This window comes from Mus caroli, chromosome 1 (assembly GCF_900094665.2).
Source record: "Mus caroli chromosome 1, CAROLI_EIJ_v1.1, whole genome shotgun sequence".
NCBI classification, from domain to species: Eukaryota; Metazoa; Chordata; class Mammalia; order Rodentia; family Muridae; genus Mus; species Mus caroli.
The window spans coordinates 179,986,158-179,993,906 of record NC_034570.1 but is presented as its reverse complement, the minus strand read 5'-3'; the positions used below and the strand labels follow the sequence as shown (position 1 = coordinate 179,993,906).

Sequence of the window (7,749 nt, the reverse complement as noted above, 5' to 3'; positions counted from 1 at the left end):
ACACACACACACACACACACACATACACACACACACACACACATACCGCACACACACACACACCGCACACACACACCGTACACACATGTACACACACGCGCGCACACACACACACACACACACACACGCACACGCGCACACACACACGCGCACGCACACACAGAGCCCGGAGAGTGGATACAAACCCCTCCTAAACCCTTTCTTTCCTCAGAACTCACCCCACATTTCCAAAAGATCTCTAGACGTGTTTACACTGGCCAGCACCGGGCATTCTGGTCAACAAAGCATGCACAAATTATGCATATTTTGCATGTTTCCCTTACTTTGATGCAGCATACAGTTTGAAGGACAAGAAGCATTGAGTGAGTTTTAAAACTACTTAGCTGGGGCTGGAGAGATGTCAATCCACAGAGCACCTGCTACAGCAGCGTGAGGACTAACACTTGGTCCCCAGAACCCATGAAAGACGCAGATGTGCTCATAACCCCAGCATCGGAGAGGCAGGAACACAAGGGTCAGCCACCAGACAGCCATCCCACCCTACTTGGTGAGTTCTAGGCCAGTGAGATACCCCAGGGGAAAAGCACCTAAGAAAGGACACAGAAGGTTAACTTTTGGACTCTGGCACATGCTTTTACACACACACATGCACATACACACATGCACACACAGACACACACAGGTATGACTAGGCATTGATAACATTAATAACCTGAAGAAGAGACAGAATGCATACCAAGCCATTTGTTTTCTTAGCTAACTCTATCAGCAGCAACACAGACTTCACTATGAGTGCCTGCAGGCTGAGGAAGCAGAGTACAGAGCACAGAGCATGTGACATTCTTTTGGGGTGTCTTGAATCGGGTCATGGAGATTAGCAAAGAGTCACACAAAGAAATGTGGGCTAACCAAAATAGTGTGGCTAAGAGCCAACATGAACTTGGGAGGGTGAACTTCCCTGGCATTTCTTGTATGATCTGTGACAGACTGACAGCTCAGGCACAAGATCAGGAAAGGCCTCCAGGTTGAGGAAAATGCCATAGTCTCACTAAGGAGGAATTACACAGCAGCTGTCTAGGGAAGAGCCCAGCCATTACTCCTCACCCTTCTTCTCCTTATTGATTGTCACCAGGAATAGAGAATAAACCCAGTTTGCCTCAATCCTCCCTCTTCCCAACTCTGCACCCCCCAGATAATTTGCTAACCAAAGACATTTAATCTTCAGAATACTCTTTGGTGTGAGGGAGTAGACATATGTATGCATGTCCATGCGTATGCATGTATGAACGTATGTGCACATAGAAGATATATGGAAGACACACTATGTCTTCTTCACATGCATAGAATACACACACATGTGACATATCTTCTTCAGTTACTCCCCACATTGCTTTTTGAAGCCTGTCTCTCATTGAACCTGGAGATCACTGATTGCCTAGACAGACTGACTGCCCAGCAAGCCATGAGGACCCTTGTTTTTTCCCTTCCAAACTCTGAGATCGAAGCTGAGTGCAGCCATGCCTGGGTTTCACGCGGGCATTGAGGTTTCAAACTCTGGCCCTTGTGCCTGTGCTTTACCTACTGAGCCTTTTAGCCACCAATCTTTAGAATGCTCTTAAGAAGATAAAATAAGAAGGGGTAGGAAGGATGTTAAGAGCCAGACACAGAGATAGGGTCCAAAATGGAAAAGGCTTTAAACACAGAATGCCAAAAAAGAGGTCATTGCACGCAGAGCAGGAAGCCACGAGCTGAGCGGTCACACAACCGTCATGGGTGCCGCGTCTACACAGGTAGAAGCAAAACCTGCCAGGTCCAGATTGGCTTCATTAGTCAATTAAAAACACGTATGCAGATCACAGAAAAAGAAAAATCCTCCCTTCAGTGCAAAACTGTTGATCATGAGGAAAAATAAACAAACTGATGAGAACACTGATTCTGTCAAGCATAAACATTTCTTCCACCAGCCAGTCGCAATCAGGTTAACGAGAAAGTGTGTGACTCTTTCAATCGACAGGTATGGGTGTGAATAACCCTAAATATAATTCCTGGTGGACCACAGCTCATACTGCGAACACAAGTAATGCATGGCCTACACAGAACCAGAAACAGACTGGGTTGAAACACACAGAATCCAGCTGATCCCTATTTGTAGCCTTAATATCCTCCAGGTCTACTTGGGCCAGTAGGATTCCCATTTAGCAGATGGCACTTCCCAGGGGTGGCACTGCCCTCAGGAGTGGCACTGCCCTCAGGAGTGGTGCTGCTCTCAATGAGCTGCACCAACCCATACCAATCATCAGTCAAGAAGATGTCCCCACAGATTTGCCCATGAATCATCAATCCCATAGAGGCAATCCCTCAGCTGAGGCTTTCTCTTTCCACATGACTCCGGATTGTGTTAGCTTGACAAGAACTAGTCAGAAGAACACAGATGAATTTTAAATTGGACCTTGAAACATGAAGATGAAATTATCTAGAGAAGAGATCAGGGATTTATTGGCCAGCATCTTTGTCACTGTGGTAAAATACCTGAGGTAGGGCACTGTATAAAGAAAGAGGCTCATTAACAGAGGAATGGATATAGAAAATGTGGTACATTTACACAATGGAGTACTACTCAGCTATTAAAAACAATGAATTATGAAATTCTTAGGCAAATGGATGAAACTAGAAAATATCATCCTGAGTGAGGTAACCCAGTCACAAAAGAACACACATGGTATGCACGCACTGATAAGTGAATATTAGCCCAGAAGCTCGGAATACCCAAGATACAAGTCACAGACCACATGAAGCTCAAGAAGGAGGAAGACTAAAATGTGGATACTTTGGTCCTTCCTTGAAGAGGGGAACAAAATACCCATGAAAGGAGTTACAGAGACAAAGTATGGAGCAGAAACTGAAAGAAAGGCTATCTAGAGACTGCCCCACCTTGGGATTCATCCCATATACAGTCATCAAACCCAGACACTATTGTGAATACCAACAAATGCTTGCTGACAGAAGCCTGATATAGTTGTCTCCTGAGAAGCTCTTCCAGTGCCTGACAAACACAGAGGTGGATGCTCTTAGTCAACCATTGGACTGAGCACAGGGTCCCCAATGGATGAGCTAGGGAAAGGACCCAAGGAGCTGAAGGGGCTTGCTGCCCCATAGGAGGAACAACTATATGAACCAACCAGTACCCCCAGAGCTCCCAGGGACTAAACCACCAACCAAAGAGTACACATGGAGGGACCCATGGCTCCAGCCACATATGTAGCAGAGGATGCCCTTGTTGGTCATCAATGGGAGGAGAGGTCTTTGGTCCTGTAAAGACTCTATACTCCAGTGTAGGGGAAAACCAGGGCCAGGAAGCAGGAGTGGCTGGGTTGGTGAGGAGGAGCGGGGAGGGGATGGGAGTTTTCAGAAGGGGAACCAGGAAAGGGGATGACATTTGAAATGTAAATAAATAAAATATCTAATAAAAAAAGAAAGAAAGAGAGAAAGAAAGAAAGAAAGAAAGAAAGAAAGAAAGAAAGAAAGAAAGAAAGAAAGAAAGAAAGACCATGGAGAATAAATAAATAAATACCAAAAACAAAAACAAAAAACAAAGAAAGAAGGGGAGAAAGGAAGAGAGAGGGGGAGGAAGGAAGGAAGGAAGGAAGGAAGGAAGGAAGGAAGGAAGGAAGAAAGAAAGAAAGAAAGAAAGAAAGAAAGAAAGAAAGAAAGAATCCTTTAGCTTATCATCTTAGACGTAGCACATACAAGCAGATCCTATGTCTTGGGCTGTAGTGAGAGATTTCTATGAGATTTCTCCATCTCCTTAGAAGACCAACCTTGCCTCACTCATGGGAGCTCTACTCACATCATTCTCCACACACATCTAATCAACAGAGTGGGGTTGGGTTTCACTCTCTAATACTGTTGACATCTGAATTCAGAGATTAAAGGCTTGGGCGAGCTCACGATGGGGGACATATTTCAACCACAGCAGGGTGCTTTTCAAGAGAAGCCACACACATACAGTTAGGTTCTGGGTGTTAGAATAAAGCAGGGGCATGGAAATACGGAAAGAAGAGCAAGGTTTCAGAAACCTAGAACAAGAAACAGATTATGTGAAAGCTTGGGATACGTTGGAAATTTTAGATCTCTTCTAAGAGCCCAGACGAGTGTCAAGTGTGACTGAACCTCTTAAACTGTGGTTCTTGGGTAAACACCGAGGGCAAGACTGTCAAAATGATCATGCCACTGGGTAGAAGATGGCTGTGGTCATTCAATAAGACATAAGCAAAAAGGAAAAACGCTATCAGGCTATCAATGTATGCTAGAAACACCCCTACAATGATGGGGTAAATGGAGACGCTGGCAACAAAGCAAGGGCTAGCCTCGGCCAGCTGGCTGCAGAGAGCATGGAGATGTTAGAATTAAGAGGGAAGCCACAGGAGAACTTTTCTCACAGTCTGTTTCCTCTTCAACTCTATACCTGGGCTGGAGAGATGGCTCAGATGATAAAGTGCTTGGTACAAAGGCATGAAGTTTTGCTTCAACTTCCATTACTCACATAAAATAAAATAAAATAAAATAAAATAAAATAAAATAAAATAAAATAAAATAAAATAAAAAAGACAAAACAAAACAAAGCACACACAAAGACAAAACAAAAAACAAGGGTTGTGGTATGTGTTTGAAACCAGCAGTTGGAAGTTAGAGACAGGTGGATCCCCAGCGCTTACTGGTCAACCTGCCTATCTATGCTCTGGACCAATAGCAGAACTCCATTCTCAAAAATAAGGTAGAAGGCTCCTGAGGCATGACACTAGAGACTTACCTCTGCTCCTCCCTGCACAAGCTCAAGAAAAATATATCAAGAACACACACAGATTCAAGACAATGGTGGGAGAGAATGAACAGTCACAGCGACAAAACACCCAAGTTTCATTCTGTTGCCATGACGAACACGATGACTAAAGCAACTTAGAGGAGGAAAGGGTTTATCCGGCTCCACTTCCAGGTCATCGTCCATCACTGAGAAAAGTCAGAACACAAGCTCAAGCAGGAACTTGAACAAGAAATCACAAAGTAACAGTTTGCTTGATGTTCAGGCTCATGTTAAGCTAGGTTTCTTATACATCACGGGACTACCTGCATGAAGATACTGCTGCCCACAGGCTGAGCCCTCATGCATCAATGAGCCATCAAGACAACCCTCTATAGAACTGCCCACTGGGTGAGCTTCATCTAGGCAATTCCTCAATTGAGACAGTCTTTTCAGAATACTCTAGGCTGTGTCAAGTTGACAAGTGAAGCCAGCCAACCCTCGGGGCTTCCATAGTCCCTGTCTTTTCCTCTATCTCCACCTCTTAAAATGCTCCTTTACAGAATGGGTTCTCTGGCCAAGTAAAGTTTAGTTCAAGCTGGGTATGAGGGCTATACCTATAACTCCAACACTCAGTATGAGAAGATGAATTTAAGGCTAACCTTGGCTACATGGTAAGTGTAAGCCAGCCTTTGGTTTCCCAGTAAGAACTTTTCTCACAACAACAACAATAATGTTCTTGGTTTAGTATAAAAATTAAAAATATCAGTGTTGTGCTATGATATAAAAAGAGGAAAAGGACTCGTGGAGACATCGAGGTAGACATGACTCCCCGTGAGTCACAGGCCTATGCATAAGCCAAGAGGACACACTGTGAAGAGCCAGAGAAAAGGCTGAGATTCTTGCCCACCTGCTGCTTTGTCAGAAGGTCTGTACTCTAATTAAAGAGGGAGAACAGGGAGAGCACGCTTGTTAACTTACAACGCAGAGCAGGAGCATTTCATCCAAATAGATGCAGACTGTGAACTGCTCACACCAGCAGTGATCCAGAAATCAGGATATCCCGGCCAAGACACCTAAGCTAAAAACTACATGTTTATTGAATCATAAAAGACATGCCTGCTAACAATTCCCAGTGGGTGACTGAGGGAAATAACTCACCATTGTGAAGTCAATACCCCTTGGTGAGAAAAATATCACTCATTGATAGAAATTGATTTTTCTTTTCCTTCAGAAATTCCCCAGGGGTAAACAACGATTTTTCTTCATAGCAAATACAGCTAAAGAAGGTGACGTGAAGACCTCCATTTTACCCCGTCGTGAGCATGAAACTCAAAGCGATTGGTGTGACTGCAGATGCCTTCTGACCTGTGGAAATGCGGTCTCTGCTTCTGATTGTTTCAGTTTCACTGTCGCAAGCCACAGAACCTCCGAGATAAGGCGATGAGTGCTCCTCGCTTTACTTGACAGGATCAGTAAGAACAAAACACTGCTGGTGTTATAAAGAAGTCAAAAATTCATATGAAAACTACAACTTGGACTTTTTAACTAATACGTTTAATAACAACCAACTTTTTTACATTTTTCTCCCCTACCCTTCTACCCCATTTGCATCCCTAAATTGTTCAGAAGTCCAAAGCAGCCTCAAAACTAGACACTCGTGAACTTCACAAAAGCATAAAACTTTCGTGAACAAATGAGCAACAAGACTGAATTTAATGTATTTTACATCTAGCTTGTTGGTACCAACCAATGATATTTGCTTATTGATGAGGCTATGGTAAGTTATAAATCATCTGTGTTATAGATTGTCTTCCTAGGACAAATATGTGATTGAACAAGAACTTGCTTTCTACCCTGTTGATAAGAAAGGACAGATGGAGGGCTGGGGGCAGGGGAGAAGGGAATGTTATCCAATTCGTGTTTGTTGAAATGGGTGCCACAGATCACTGGCAGAATCTCCACTGGTTGACAACTCCCCTGAGCAGCTACAGATTAATCCAGCATCCAGATGACTGGGTTCTCTGAGGAGAGAGCACTGGTGTGTTGGTGACTAGAGGCTGAGACCAAACAGAAGGAAACTGGAAGCCAGCAACCTATCTGTGCAATTTTGTTCTTTTGCCCTTTGGTGGGGCTGGAAGCTTACCAGTGACATTCCCGTAATCATCCCTGTCCTGTCTGAAGGAACAGACAGACCCAGGAGCAAAGTTCACTGATGTGTCACAGGGTCACGACCTACAGACCTTGGGACGCATCAAACCAGATTGATTTTATTCTTCTAATGGTAAATATAAGTTACATGTCTGGGGTCACATTACATGTCTACAGAAAAACAGCACAAAACAAAGGCCAAAAGATGTAAATTAAAATGAACTTAACACTTGGGCTGTCTCCTTAGCCCACTGAGTAAAGGACATGCCACATGAGGCATGCCATTCCAAACTGATTGCCACAAGTTGTCCTTTAAGACAGAAGGAGGGAGAGGGAGAGGGGGAGGGGGAGGGGAGGGGAGGGGAGGGGAGGAGAGGAGAGGACCTAACTCTTGAGGCTACCTTCCCAAAGAAGTAGCTTCTTTCAAAAGAGAAAATAGCCTTGATCCACCCCAAGTCCTAAAGCCAAATACAGCATTTCAAGTTTTAATTTTCCACTTCTTTAAAATTCAGCATTCACTGTCATGCTTCGGTAGGGCTAAATGGTTCCTTATTGTGTCAAAGCATTTCTGGGAGCTGGGATGTAGCTCAGTTGGTGGACATGTGGCTTCACTGATAGAATGCTTACCTAGCCCGCATGCAGGAAGCCCTGAGGACAATTAAACATAAAATTGGGTGCAGTGGTACCAACTTCGTAGCCTTGGGATTCAAGATGTGTTGCCAGAAGGAGCAGAAGTGGAAGGCTATTGGGTTACATGATATTCTGTCTTTAAAAAGAGAAGAAAGGAAAGGGAAGGGAAG

The 7,749-nt window shown here is 44.1% G+C and overlaps 1 protein-coding gene across 13 annotated transcripts in view; it reads right to left on the bottom strand.

Annotated features, from left to right (window-relative positions):
• Nucleotides 1-7,749, bottom strand: part of LOC110292153 — a 176,571-nt gene that overhangs the window by 154,968 nt on the left and 13,854 nt on the right. Inside the window, exons 1-2 of one of the 13 annotated variants that reach the window (XR_003836700.1) lie at nucleotides 5,960-6,158; nucleotides 5,780-5,886 (exon numbers count right to left, since the gene is read on the bottom strand). The exons of 10 other annotated variants lie outside the window; for them this stretch is intronic. The gene's annotated coding sequence lies outside the window, so the exon portion shown is untranslated. Of the gene's footprint in view, nucleotides 1-5,779; nucleotides 6,159-7,749 lie in introns of those variants that run through there. 2 more of the 13 variants (XR_003836701.1, XR_003836696.1) reach the window with 2 other exon arrangements.